Here is a 15781-nt window from a genome sequence, read left to right on the forward strand (position 1 = left end):
GATTGAAGTCTTAATTTTGGGTATTGGTTCAATATATTTAAAATATTTGAATGGTCATATTTTTCATACATTCATGAAAATGATGAAAATCAAGGGAGGAGCGATAACTATTTTTTAAATTTTTATAGTTTTTGAAAGACTAAATTGAATTTTTATAATTTTAAGAGAATTAAAAATATAATTTTATTTTTATTAATTTAAAATTTTTAAAATAATTTTATATTTTAGATTCGTCACTGGTAAAAATTATGTTAAAATTATTTATTTTATATAATTTATTGGAAATATCAATGCAAAATGTTGAGGAATCGGTGGATTTGAACACTCAATATGAACTTCCAAATCTGAGCAGCACCGCCTTCATAAAGGATTTAATCCATCTATTTCAGCATTCAAAGCTTAAAAATGTTCCAAAACTGACCTTCAAGTCTTTAGTTAAAATATGTCAATATCCAAAAAGAATTGTACAATACTTAGATTAAACGGATTCTTTACAAACAACCGAAGACCTCAACCCTTTAAAAATCAATTTAGTGATGTATTCTCGGAATATGTGTTATTTTCCATTCATCCATTTTTCATAAATAGATCATTTTAGGAAATATTTTAGAACCGAACAAATTAGATCATTAATTTGTTAATTCGATCGATCTAATAAAATAATTATTAAAAATAAAATATTAAAATTTTGATTTAACTATCGATTCAACCAATCTGTACCAGTTACAGTTTATCAGATTTGTTACCATTCTCCAAACCAATATCTCGACTGATTCTTTGTCCACATGATTTCATTCAAACATTATTGATTTTACTATCATAATTATATATAGCCATATTATTTTAATATTGTGTCGTCTTTTTTCTAGTTAAAAGATGGAATTTTTTTACCTAAATAATACAAAAAATAAAATATATACTAAAATAGTATAAGGCCCTAATATTTACCAATCTATTCAAACTCAATAATGTAAAACCGGTGTTGCTTGAGCAATCTGCGACACCCTTCTCCCCTGTCATCTATGACATCACATTTAAAAATAATAATTTTTTTTGAGTGCCACTTAAGCAATCGGTGGCACAACATTTCAGACGTAAAAATACATTATTTTTTTTATACTGGTAAAACAGAAAAATATTTTTTATTGGTGCCATTTAAAATAATTTTTTTAAAGCTAGAAGTAATAAAAAAGGCACCAGCCTGACAGCCTGCCACCGATGTGACCTGTCAGCCACGGGTCTGGGTTCCAATACCCAATTATTTTATTTATCAACTTTTTTACTTTCTTTTTAAAAAATATATATATAATAAAAAATAATATTATAAACGTAACAGCCTGCCACTGATGTGACCCGTCGATCACAGGTCCGAGTTCTAACACCCAATTATTTTATATATAAGTTTCTTTTACTTTCTGTTTAAATGTATATATATAATAAAAATAATATTATGAATATTATAAAAAGGGGTTGGTTTGGTCCCCCAACCTCCCCACAAATACCGAAATGAAAAAAAATTCAAACAGACAGAGCTAAAGGTCCCCCCACCGAAAATTAGAAAAAAAAATGTTAGTGTATTTAGTTAGTTTTAAGGTTATTTTTTATTAGTATTATTAGTTATTTATTTTTGTAGTAGTTTATTTGTGTTAAAAGTGTATTTAGTGTTAAGATTAGTACTAAGATGTTTGGTTGTATTTTTGTAGTTTCAGAAAAAAAATAGAGAATCAATTTTTTTGCAGCCATTCAATTCGATGGTGTTATTTTAGAAACAATCCTTGGTTGTATTTTTTAAACTCGCCAAAAAGTAGGAATGATATTTGATAGGAATGTGTCCGTCGGTGATATGAAAAAGAAGGTTAGTGAAAAATTTTCCGACATTGTGGAAGGAGAATGACAATACTATTCTACAAATTTCCAGTTTCATCAAATCCTATCAAATTTACCTAGATAGAACTTTTAGACGATGATGATGTCGAGATGGTCGCATTGTATTGCCCGCCAGGGAGGGTGAACACTGAATCAATTTAGTTATTTGCTGAGTTAGCAGATGTGGAGCCCGTCGAAAATGTAACTCAGTTAAATCAACAATATGGAGTTGAAAACCTGCATATAGAGGTTCCCAAAGCATCTACCGATAGGAGGTCGTTTGTGTGCGGTTTTGACATCAATCTAAACGTTGGATGTTCAGATCAGCACAATGGTGGATTACAGATATATCCAGTTGTTATTGAAACCAATGTGATTGGTGAAGATGGATGCAATAATAATGGTTTTTCTGATCACAAATGTGAAGATTTTAATGACCCGGATTTAGACGATGTCCCATATGATATCGACGATGAAGGACCGGATGATGGAAATGATCATGCCCCTTCGATCAGAAATCCAAGTTGTGGCATCATCATACACAACGATCCCGGAGCCTATATACCGATCGTCGATCCAGATGCAACGCATGCTTCCGAGTTCCCCGAGTACCCGGACATAATACCTACTCACCTGATGTTAGCAGATCCTGAATCAGAAGAGTTGTTCATGAGTAAAATATTCGCGAGTAAAGACGAGTGTATCAATGCCATCAAGCAATATAGTATAAAGGTGTCTGTAGACTACAGAGTGACTGACTCTAAACCGACGATCTATGTTGGTAAGTATTAGAAGTTGACAGAAATGTGCAAGTGGCAGGTACAAGCTACATTTATCTAGAGATTCTAGTAGTGGGAGATACATAAATATGTTGGGCCTCATACATGCACTTCTGCACGTATGATGCAAGACCACCACAAGCTTGATTCAAAAACCATCTGCAACTACATATGGCAATAGTTAAAGACATGCCCGCCATTCCTATGTTGGTGCTGGTTGTCGAAATGCAAGAATGATTCCAGTACCGAGTTTTATACTAGAAATGCAAGAATTTTTCTCCAGATTTTTTGGACATTCAATCATGCATTCGAGCCTTTCCCCCCTGTAAGCCACTTATGCAGGTAGATGGGAACTGAAACTTGTTATCGATAGTGTTTGCCATTGTTGAGGGAGAGAACAATGAGTCGTAGGAATTTTTCTTGGAGAACTTGTAAAGGTATGTTGTCACTCAAGACAACGCTTACATCATTTTCGATAGATCAAAAGAACTAATTGTCTCAATTAGGCATTCGGGTGTTCTGTGGAGATCCGTCTATTGCATCAGCCACATTACGGCTAACTTCTACAAGGAATTCAAAAATATGGATTGACGCAGATAAGTGTTGAAGATGGGTAATTATCTGTCTCATTTTTCCCCATATGTTTAAAGTTTTTGAAACGACACATAAGATGCTGAAATGATCCAAGGTACAAATTGGAGCCACATCCAAGGATTTAAATACGTTTTCGATCGCATTGCGTTTATCGCGGTTGCGAACATAACGGATGCTATTGCGGTCATTGCGGGTATCGCGGTCGTGAATTTTAAAAAAAAAATTCACACAACTTATTGTAAAATATAATAGCGGTTTCGGTAGTAACGGTTTCGGACGGTGCCGCTACCACTATATAAAGGCCGTTATTTAGGTAACGGACCGTTATTTAGCCACATTGGTTAAAAAGAAGACTAGCTAACCTCCAAGCTAATATGTAAGGTCAAACGAATACTACATTACAAGAGTAGTTTGGGAGTATAAAGCCCTGGCAATGGGCTCAAAGTTTCGATGATGTTTTGCGATATGGTTATATAATCACGAACCTGGAAAAGGTCTTTTATATGGTATTGTGGCATACACTATCTCTCAATTGCATCTGTATTCTCAACTACTTTCTACCGGATGGCCACACTGATGCCGAGAATAAGGCTCAGACAAGTAAATCTGTTGAATGCGGGGTTTGTGCATGTCGAGGCAGTTAGGAAGGTAATAGCAGTCAACAGTCGAACAACAATGACCATGAACGTTCAATTATATTCTCGACATTTTGAAACTTTTTGGGTGACAGAGATTGTCGATTGTCAACCGGGTATCTCATCTAGGTCATACGGAGTTGATTTTCTAAAAAGGCGATGATATTGTGAAAAATTCCACACTTCATTACTCGTGTGGGCACATTGTTGTAGCATGCGCTGATGCCTCCATCAATGTCGAACAAAATATTAATGAGGTATACACACTAGAATGCATATTACGTATTTGGGGAAACGAGTTCCCAACAATACGGGATGTGTCAACATAGAAAGTTCCTCCACCGACTTTCAAGTTGGTCCAATACTGTAATCTCCATAGGAAGCCCAAAGGTCGCCCGCATATCACTCGGATAAACAATGTAATGAACATAAGGAAGGGGGTCGACACTAAACATTGTGGCGCGTGCAGATCAATAAGTCATAATTGAAACAAATGCCCGCATCAAAACTACCACTTGGGATAGTCGTCTTGGTTGACTAGAATGTGAATTATGTCTCCCATTTTGCATTGAATTTCCATTATTGTACTAACTTCAATTATTTACATATATTCCATGAACTTGATTGTCACGTATATTTTCTTGAACTTGTAACATATTTGAATAAACTTGATTGGTAGATATATTTGCATGAACTTGTATAAAATATTTCATTAACATGAGTCAAACTTTAGCTTGAAATAAAATTACAAACTCTAAATAAATTGAACATTACAATAATTCGAATTATTTGAATTAAAACTATCAAAATTTATGGTTTGACGGGGTTGTCTGTAAGGTGTATCATTGTGGTGGCCTTCTTTTGCGTTGTGGGTGTTCTCTATGGTTAATGTCCATCTTTTTTGAACCGACATTCTCATCACTCATAGGCAATCCCTAGGGTGTACTAAGCAAACTCAAAAAATCGTGTGTCACAAGTGTTTACTCGGAAGGGTGTAGTACTAGAGTGATAATGGGATAAATATGTCTAACATCATTGGTGAGCTCGGTTGCTGATAAGAACTGCAACAGCCCATCTCCGGGTGTATTGCATAACCCGAATACTCCAAGACAAAATTGTAACCCTCAATCTTCGGATGATAGGAACTACCCAGTCGAGTGTGTGTATGACAATGAAGGTGTCGACTTTGGCTTAGGCTTGAGCTCAGGCTCGGGTGGTAGAGGAGGAGACGGTTGATGAGGTCGACTTTGTAGGGGACCTCGTCGTTCCATATGTGAAGGTACTACCATCAATTGGTTACCATATAAGTAGGACAACCTATTCCGCATGTACCACTGCTGGTAGTCCCTCGAGGGAGTGAAATCAGGAAAATATGATTACAGATGATGCCTTCTCTCCAACCAAACGTTCCACAACGTAATATATGGTTAATGCTCTAATGCTCAATTATTTGCATGTTTCCCCTTTTCAATTCCGTGAACATCTTTACCCAATTGTATAGGAATGTTCGGAATATGTTGATGGCACCTGAATTGACGAAGCACCCGATCCTTGGCCACACCACCATTTGAAAATTGATCACAAGTGTATTAACACACCACATGAGTGCATGTGTAACAGCCCAATTTCTGGGTCTAGTCGGAACAGTGGTTTCGGGACCACAAATCTGACGAGAAAAATTTTATTTTTATGGTCTACAATTTCACGGAATGATTTCGTGAAAATTTCATTTGAAAATTTCGATGTTTGAGCACTCAATTTATTTAAAAGGTCTAAATTGATATGTGATCCCGAAAATTATTACAGTAAGAGAGTAGGTATTCTTGATATAGTAAAATAAGGAACTAAAGTGATAAAAAGGGTAATTTTGAGTTATGTCAACATTGGGAAGTATATTATGACATATTAATTCGAGAAAAGGATTAAATCGTAAAAGTGAGAAATACTTTGTTGCCCAAGAGTAAATACCCAAAATTTGAGGGGTTAAAGTGTAAATATGAAAAATTTGAAGGATCAATAGTATAAATATTTTAAAGGTGGAATAATCTAGAAACTAAGGAAAATGGATGAATTAGGACCAAATTGAAAAGGTGAAGAATTTTGAGGGACTAAATTGCAATTTTACCAAATTAAGTGATGACTCAAGGACGAAATTTCAAAAGATTATAAATGGCAAAATGGTCAATTAGAGAGAGAGAGAGAGAGAGAGAGAGAATTCTAGAAGGTAATGATGATGTTGGTGATATTTTTAATTAATTAATTAGATAAATATTATTTAATTAATATTTTATTAAGATTTTTAGTATTTTATTATTATTAAATGATTAATATAAAAGGGAGGAAAGATGAAGAGAATTCATCATCTTTCCCATGCACCAACGTGAGAAGAAGAAGAAAGAAAGAAAGTTTTCTTTTCTTTACAATTTGGTCCTTTTTACCAAAAATCTACCATTTTCACCGAGAAATCAAAAGAATTTCCATAGCTTCCAAGAGAGAAAAATATTAAGGAGACAATGGGGAGCTAGAATATCAAGTTAGATTCAAGAAATAGAAGCTGGAGGAGAGAGAAAATCAAGTTAAAGATTGAAGTCAATAGCACAAGGTAAGAACATTAAGATTTCAATATATTTTTGAGTTTGATATTATTGAAAAAGTAGGAAATTAATGTTAATGTAGACTTTCCTTATATAAGGTTCTATATTCTTGTTATGTTAGTAAAGGGAAATAAGAGAAAGTGATAGAAAATATTGAAGAGAAAGGAAAGGAAAGGAAAGTGTTATAAATTTAGTTATCAACATTTTACATTAAAACAGTTTTGAGACAGCAGCAGTAATCTGACTTTGAAAATTTGCCAAAAATCGTAGAATTAAAATTTAATTAGAGAATGAACAAAATATGGAATTAAAGCTTATTGAGTCTAGTTTCTCATAGAAGGAACGACGTAAGTAATAGAATTGTAAATCATGAGACAAGGTTAGAATGATTTCGGGTTCCCCTGTTCTGACTTTGGAAAATCATCAAAAATTGAATAAAAATAATTAGGGGCTTAAATTTATATATTTAAAATTCTGAATGAGTTTATTTTCAATAGAAACAAATGGTAACATCATTCAAATCCCGTACGAGGAGACAATTAAGTTTTAGTGAAGAAGTCTCGGAACTGTCAAATAGCAGAACAGAGGTGAATTTAAAGAATAAACTGTACTTATTGGATAAACCAAAAATTCTTAAAATTTTATGGTAAAAAGATATATGAGTCTAGTTTTAGGGAAAATTTGAGGATCCTTATTTGGATTTCTATGGCTCAAGATAAAAATAATTTAGTGACTATGACTCAAATGGACAGCTTTGAATAAATTTACAAGTAAATAGTGAAATCATAGATAATGTTACTTATAAGCATGTTATATAAATTAAGGATTTTGATTGGAGAGGAGGAGGAGGATATATATATATATATATATATATATATATATATATATATATATATATATATGAATATTCAACTAGCATGGATAATTTGCACGTTTTAGGCTCGGGGACTAAATTGAATAAAGTAAAACTTTATGGGTAATTTTGTAAAAATGTCAAAATGACCAAATTGCATGAAATGGATTGTTTATTTATTTAAATTACAAGAATTTATTTTTCGAGCCTAAGGATTAAAAATCATCATTAATTAAAATCTTAGTGGAAAAATGGTAATCTTGCTTAGAGCATTAATTGAATGTATTAGAACATGAAATTGATGAAAATGATGATCAAATTTATTTATAAATATCCGAATGACTCAAATACGAGACTTGAACGTGGAAAATAAAAGACATCGGATTAGTGAAATTGTAAACACGAACAAGTAACAAGGTAAGTTCGTATAGCTTGAATTATATTCTTCAATGCTTGAAATGTATGTTACTGATGTGAATATGATTTTAACGTTCATTGTATGAAAATTGATGAAACATTGATATATTTAATAAAAGGGGAAGAAATCTCGGTTGAATGGAAGGAAAATTCGATGAATCTCTGAAAAGAAATTGACGGTAAAAAGGATCTAGCCCGGACGGGTGATCCTATCTTGATATAGCCCTCCCGAAGAATATGTGTGAAAAAGATCTAGCCCGGACGGGTGATCTTGATATAGCTCTCCTGAAGAATATGTGGAAAATGGATTTAGCCCGGATGGGTAATCCGAATTAGGGTCTGAATTTAGCCTGGACTGGTAATTCAAATCCAAGCTCATTAGAGTAATTATCGTTGCAGGGGATTTAGCCTGAACTGGTAATCTCGACAATACTCTATGAGTTTATATTATGTGATTTAGCCTGACCGGTAATCCATTGTAAGAAATGAGGTTCATGGGAGTGTGCTCTCTGAATTGGAAAATGTGCGCACATGAATATGAATTGACGGACCCGAATTTGTACACTAAAGTGTACCGCTAAAAATCCATCGAAATTTCGAGAAATTCAACGGGATAAAAATAGAAAATGATAAGTACTTAAAATCATGAAATTAAACTTGAAATACATAGAAATGATAATTATTTGATATCTTTGAAATATGACATGGAAAATACATATATGTGAAACTTGCTCGATAATTATGCATATTCAAGATTATGAACTGCTACTAGAATAAATATACATGAACTTATAGAAAATTATGGTACATGAAATATTGTCATAATGAATTGAATGATTTATATTTAAGAAGAAAGAACAAGAAAATGATATGTATCATGACATGTAAATATGAGACTATCTTTGATACGTTGATACAAGGAAAATTATGTGTATTAAGACAAGTAATAAATTTAAGTGAGACATGGCGAGAAAATAAGTTTGTCAATATTAAAGTACGCTAACCAATGTTGTTGCTTGAAGTTTAGGCAAGTGCCAAATTACTGTTGAATGGTAATATGTTTAATTATAAGGTGCATTGGAATGGTAGGTGCTTAGATGAAAATATAATTGAGCTTATGAAAGAGTGGAAATGTTTCAGTTATGTAATTTCTTATGAAAAGATTTGTTATGTGATACGCCCGTATGAATCCTGCACCTAATTCGGAAATAAAAAAATTTAAAATCTATATATATATTTAGAATTCTGCAAAAAATTCCCTATGATTCCGATTTAATCCCAGTAGGTTCCTAATGAATGTTTGGAGCTTCGAGGGCCCAATAGAGGGACGTTATGATTATTTTCAGAATATGAATAATAAATGACTCAGAATTATTAAAAATGTTCAGTAAACTCCGGTAATGCCTCGTGCCCTATTCCGACAACGGATACAGGTAGGGGCTGTTACAGCATGGGTTGTAGTCGACGGAGGAATGACGAAAGCAACGTCCAGTACGATATACGACATCTACATGAATTGCACAATTAAACACATGATTAAAATACTAATTATAACGTAATTTAATAAATAAACAAATTACATGACATTAATTTATTTTATTTTTTAAAAATAAATTACCCCATCCCCGGCATATGCCTTGATCATCTGTCAGTATACAATCAATGTAACGCCTCAAAAATTTAAGTGTTGTTTGTTCAATTCTAATATAATTAAATCTCTGTATCTGTGGCTAAGTGCTTTGTTTGTGCGTTGGAGGTCAGGGGTTCAAACTTCACTTTCGAAAATTTTGTGTCAAGATTAAGCCTGTTGGTTCGATGGTTAAGTTTTTGTATACTTTATGATCTTGTGCTCGAGTCTTTGCGTAAGTGAAACGGAGATATGTTTTTGCTACTCTGCAGAATTAGTTTTGTTTTTAAAAAAGTAAATGGTTTCCTGAACTTTTTTTTTCTCTTTTACGTTATTTCTTTCTCTTTTTTTTCTTTTCTTTCTTTCATTTTCCCTTCTTTTCTTTTTTGTTTTCTCAATCATTGAAGTTTGCCGTTAAATTTTTGCTGCTGTATGTTTGGGGAAGTGCACATTTCATTATTGTCGACTGAAAGGTTAATTGTGTGAGTTTTATTATAGAATTTATGTTGAATGTTTGCTTTTGTCTATTTCTTTCGAAGTTGGTTTCTATTTGATTTACTTGAATTCTCTGTTAAACATTCGTTTGATTTTTTTTAGGTGTAGATATCGAAGGTAATGATCTCCAACACGCTAATTTGAGCAATTATCATTGACTCGTCGGTAAATGTTAGATTCGTTTGGAGGTTTTGTGTCGAAGCTTTTGACATAGTGAGTTAAGTGCTAAATCGTGCGAATTTTTTTAATTAGGTCGATTAATTTGTTATTCGTTTGTCGTTTTAGGTCTCGAGATTCTTTTGCGGTGTTCTTACATTGAAACTATACCAGGTGTGTAACGAAAACCCAATTTTTTATGATTTTTGAATGCCAAAAAACATGATTGTCGACACCACACGGCTGTGTGTCAGGTCGTGTAACACACTGTTTACCAATTAGGGTCACACGAGCATATGTATAGGTTATGTAACTTACTATTTTGGATTTAGGAACACACGGGCTAGAGACACGAGTGTATGTCCAGGCCATGTGAGAGATAATTCAAGCTTTGAGCTACAGGAGCTTGCGTTTGGCCGTGTGCTAGATCGTACAACTCACTGTTTTGAGTTGCACGACCATGTGCCAGCCGTGTGTGACATTAAGAGGGCTACACGGGTGTGTGCTAGGCCCGTGTGGGCTACGAGCCAGCCACTCAAGCCGTGTGAATCTACGCAGGCGTGTGGGCCAAAAATCTAATTTTTTCCCTAGGACCATAATCGTATTTCGAATCGAACGTAGGCCTATCATAGGGACCGTATGGTCTAATTCATATATTGAAACTGTTATCTTACAATCTATTATTGAATAACCTATTATTCTGATATAAATATATACATTTGTTCTATGATCTAATAAATAAGTGTGATAGCGTTACATGAACACGATCTAAAATTGTATTATTATGTACTTATATCTGGTATCTGTTAAATCTACATCTGCATCTGGATTAGGACTGAATAAAGAAGGAAGTGTGAGTAGTTTAATAATTTGCCAACTCTGGTGACTAAGCCACAAACATTTCTGATTTTGTTGATTTATCGCATTCTAATCTGGCAAGTAGGCCACAATTATTTTGAAACGTGACATATAGTCACTACGTAGTGTATAGGGATGGATGGATACTTGATGCCCTATATAGTGTGTCAAGATGGACAGAGATGGTGTGTAGCGGATGAGAGTAATAATCTAGTTTTTATCTGATATGTTCTGCATCTGTACATGATATTCTCTGTTTCTATTTCTGTATCTATTTCTGAGAAATGGTTGATCTGTGGAAAGTGAAATTATGTTTGCATATTACTAATTACTATTGAATATAAGTTACACACACACACACACACAGTTATAAACTCATTTGGATTGTTTGTCTGAATTTCAGGTTACTTAATGTTTTATTTAGACTTATGCTTTTATGCGTTTAGTTAGGGTTTCAATTTATAAATTGGAGTTATACATGAGTTTGTTTATATAAATTATTTCGACTGTTAACTTTAGACAATTAAGGTTGGATATTTCTAATGGTTTGATGTAGTTTCCAGACTTGGTCTTAACTTCTAGGACGGGTACGGGGTGTTACAATGAGTGTTTCCGACTTCCCGATATTCGGACAAGTATACCATCTAAAAATATAAACCAAACTCGTTAGAACATATTTTCCTGAAAAAATTCTTGATCCAAGTTTAAATTTTTTTTACCAATTCACAAGTGGGAACACATGTACTTGGTGACCCACTAATGCCAGAAATGGCATCCTGTATAGCGCCCAAGATTATAGCAGTATCAAGTAGCCACCTATGTCTTGTGTTTTGTGATTTGTCCCTCGACAAAGCTCATGATATAGCATCTCTAGTACTATCGAACCCCAACTGTAAGAACGGGCACCTTGCAAATCAGTCAGTAAGGGCAGGTACATCAAGTGGAATTTATTATTATCGGAATCCGGCATAAGTACCCCCTATAAGCTGTAGTATATAGGCCCAAGCAGCTTGTTTCTTCTCCCTCTCGGTCGCATAATTCGATAAAGTTTCAAATTTTACCTTCAACCATGAAAATTTAAACCCGTAAATTTATTGGTACCATCACCGGGAGAGCATCTGAGCAAGTCATAGTATAGCATCGCAAGATTTGCTATGAGGCGTGAACGGGTTTCTGCATCACCGTCCACGGGGAGCCCTAATTGCATTTTGGCAAATGGATCGCCCTTACTGTGTGATCTTTTGCAGTAATTAAAGAATCCATATCAATATCTACACAAACAATTAAAATTTTAATCATCAACTTAACAAATAAACAATATAAAAATAACGACAATTATTTTTTTCGAAGCCCATTTTCGTAATCAACAAAAATCTAATTACTCAAACAAACATAAAATGTTCACTTTTAGATCTTAAAATATACAAATTATTATTTTTAAAAAATACAATAGTCAAACCAATCTTAATATTACTTTCAACACAAATCTATCTTAATACAAAATTCTAACAATTCTAATAATTCCACTAAAATAAACATGTACTACCAAACCTATCTTAATAAACATACACTACAAAATAAAATAAACATATACTACAAAATAATATAAACATACTTACACTACAAAATTGGCATACTAAAACCTAATTATTTTTTAACATTCAAGTGTTTGTAATATAAAAAAAAAATCAAAGAATACAACATACTAATTATAAATAGTACTAACCTTTTAACACAAATAATATGCCTTAATACTAACCTTAATAAACTACTATTAAAGTATAACTAATTATACTAAAAAAAATACAACATACCTTCTCTTCTCTTTTGATTTTCGGTGGGGTTGGGCACCTTCAACATATTTTCCTTTGAATTGAGAAATCTGTGGAGAGTTGGGGACCAAACCAACCCTCTTTTATAATAATCATGAAACTAATGAAACAATAAAATTAATTTTTTTAAACCCGAAAGTAAAAAAAAGAAGAATATATTCAGGTATTGGAACCCGAACTCGTGATTGACGGGTCAGATCGATGGCAAGCCGTCAGGTCGATTCCCTCGAGCTGTCAGGTGGCACTGGCCTGATGGGTCCAGGTTTCAATACCTGAATATATTCCTTTTTTTACATTCAGCTTTAAAAAATTATTTTAAAATATTCGGGTGCTGTCTGATGCATCGGCGGCACCAATAAACATTTTTTTTGTTTTACTAGTATAAAAAATCATGTATTTTTGGGTCTAAAATATTGGTGCCGCCGATTGTTCACCCAAAAAAATTATTATTCTTAAATGTGATGTCATCGGTTGCAAGGGAGAGGGGTGTCATCGATTGGTCAAGCGGCACCGGTTCTACACTATTGAGTTTGCCTAGATTGGTAAATATTAGGGCCCTTATCCTATTTCACTATATATTTTATTTTTTAATATTATTTCGGTAAAAAAACCCCTAAAAGATGTCGAAGTTTTAATTTTTCAAGTTTGTGAGATCTAATCTATTTTTATTGGATTAATATATATTTTTCTTTGAACTTGGCTATTTGTACCTAGTTGATATCTTCTTCTTTTTTTACCTAATTAGTACTTGAATTTGTATTCCATCACACATGTTGGTACCACCGCATTAAGATCTGTTAATTTATGTTGACATGATACTAATAACCAACTGATGGTGACATGTGGTAGTCAAATATAAACAAAAATTATTTAAAAGTATATAAATTAAAAAAATATTTTTTCAGATATTTGGACAACAATTTATCCAAGTTCATTTTAGATTTATTTTAGTAATTTTATATAATTTTAATTTTCTTTATAAAACATCAATTTTAGGTTATTTTATTTTGAAAAATATATAATAAATAATATGTTAATTTATAAAAAATTTGTGAATTTAAAAACCATATAAATATATATAATTGTAAATTTATAAATTTATAGAAATATATAAATATATAAATATATAAAATTAGTAAAAATGTCATCTATAATGAATTTGGAGAAATAGTTGCCCATATACATTTGAACCTAAACAACCACCTACCTATATTTTTAATTTCAAAATAATAATATAAATATATACTACAAGATATTTTAAAAGAAATTAAAATTATTATAAAACACATCGGAATGAATTTAAACAACCATTTGTCCAGTTCATTTTTATGTAAAAAATATATTTTTATTAAATTATATATTTTAAAGATTATTTTATTTATATTTGTTACTTAACATGTTGAGAGGCTGCCACATGTCACTATCAGATTGGCTATTAATACCACGTCAGCACAAACTAATAGTGTTAGTGCGGAGGTATCAACTAGGTCTAGAAAAAAGTAGGCAAAATATATATTAACCCAATTTTATTCATTCTCTAGTATTTGGCATTTAAATATATTTTATTTTAATTATAAATATTTAGACTTGTTAAATATAGAAGGGCATTTGATAGGTTAGAATATTTGTGTGGTCATTTAAATTTTTTAAATCATATAATTATTCTAATATAGTTGTGTATGTCCAAATATACAACTTATTGTTGTTCAGACCCATTTTGACCTAACCCATTACAACCCATAACCCAAACAAAAACAAAACCTACCCAGGCCCAACTAAGCCTAACCCACCAAAACCAAAGCCCAAATCAGCAACCCAATTCAGCCCAATCTACCTAACCCTAGCCAATTTGCAGAAAAAAAAAACAGCAGCCACCCTAGGTGCGCCGCACCTAGGGCCTTCGTCCACCTACCCCCTGCCACCGCCTCTGACCAGCGCTGCACCTGCTTTCTGCCATTGCCCAACTGCACCTTCAAGAAGAGAAACCAACACGCAACAACAAACAGTAGACATAGATAAAAAAAATGTTAAAAATCGACTATAAAAGCCGAAACCAAAGGAATGTAAGGGGGTCGGCCCCTCTTTGACGATTAAAAGAAATAAAAGTGTTTTGAAAATCTTAAAGGTGACTACTACCCTTTTTAGATCTGTTTTTTTGTTCTTTTAAATATCATTTTTGTTTTTAAATACAAACAAATTAAAAATAAGAATAAAGGAGAAGGCTTTTTACCTTACCTGCGCCGCGCCGGAGGTGGAGGAAGGCGAACGGTTTCGCCCTTTTTTCGGGTCTTCGGCCCTTGTTTCACGAGATCCGGCCCCAGATCCGTGCCTAGGAGACACTCGGCTTCGAACTAGGATAAAAAAGATCCGATTTTGAGCCGTTGGCCACCGCACACGGCGGTGCTACGCCGGAGGCCGAGCCGGACGTTAGGCCAGATTTGAGAGAGGGGAGGGAGCCTTCTCTGTTTGTTTTAAAAAAAAAGAAAAGGAAAAAAATGAAAAAAGAAAAAGAAAAAATTGGGCTTAAATAGGGAAAGGAAACGACGCCGTTTTGACCCCAAGATCCGCGCGTCGACCCGATCCGACCCGGAGGGTCCGCGCGTTTTCGTAAAATGGGCTATTTCATAGTGGATCCTTCTATTTTATCGCTTGTTTTCAATTTGGTCCTTCTTCCCTTTGTTCTGCATTTTCTGATTCGGCCCTAAAATTTTGTTTTTTTTTTATTTGATCCTAAATCGACTACTCTACTTATTTCTCCCCATTAAATCAAATATTTTAGTATTATTATACAGTATTATTATTTCTTGTTGATATTATTGTCTTTATTTCATTTGTGTATTCTTTTTTCTTTTTTTATTTTTTATGTCTAAAAGATTATTATATATGTATATGTATCTACGTATAGAAAAATATCATAAGTAGGCCTTACTTCCTTTTTACATTTATGCGTGTATATTATTTCTATATATATTATGATTTACTTACATATTTATATGCCATTTTAACTTTCATATACATACATATGTATATAACTTATTATAAATATCTTTATATCTTATTATGTATATATATCTA

At 33.0% G+C, this 15781-nt stretch overlaps 1 long non-coding RNA gene across 1 annotated transcript; it reads right to left on the bottom strand.

Moving 5' to 3' along the window:
• Positions 1-14330: 14330 nt before the first annotated feature.
• On the bottom strand, positions 14331-15181 carry LOC128035973 (uncharacterized). The gene is made up of 2 exons (XR_008192668.1): positions 14937-15181; positions 14331-14676 (listed from the first exon to the last, which is right to left on the bottom strand). It is a non-coding gene; the product is annotated as an uncharacterized LOC128035973 (long non-coding RNA).
• Positions 15182-15781: the final 600 nt, after the last annotated feature.

The sequence above is a fragment of the Gossypium raimondii genome, chromosome 13 (assembly GCF_025698545.1).
Source record: "Gossypium raimondii isolate GPD5lz chromosome 13, ASM2569854v1, whole genome shotgun sequence".
Classification (NCBI taxonomy): Eukaryota; Viridiplantae; Streptophyta; class Magnoliopsida; order Malvales; family Malvaceae; genus Gossypium; species Gossypium raimondii.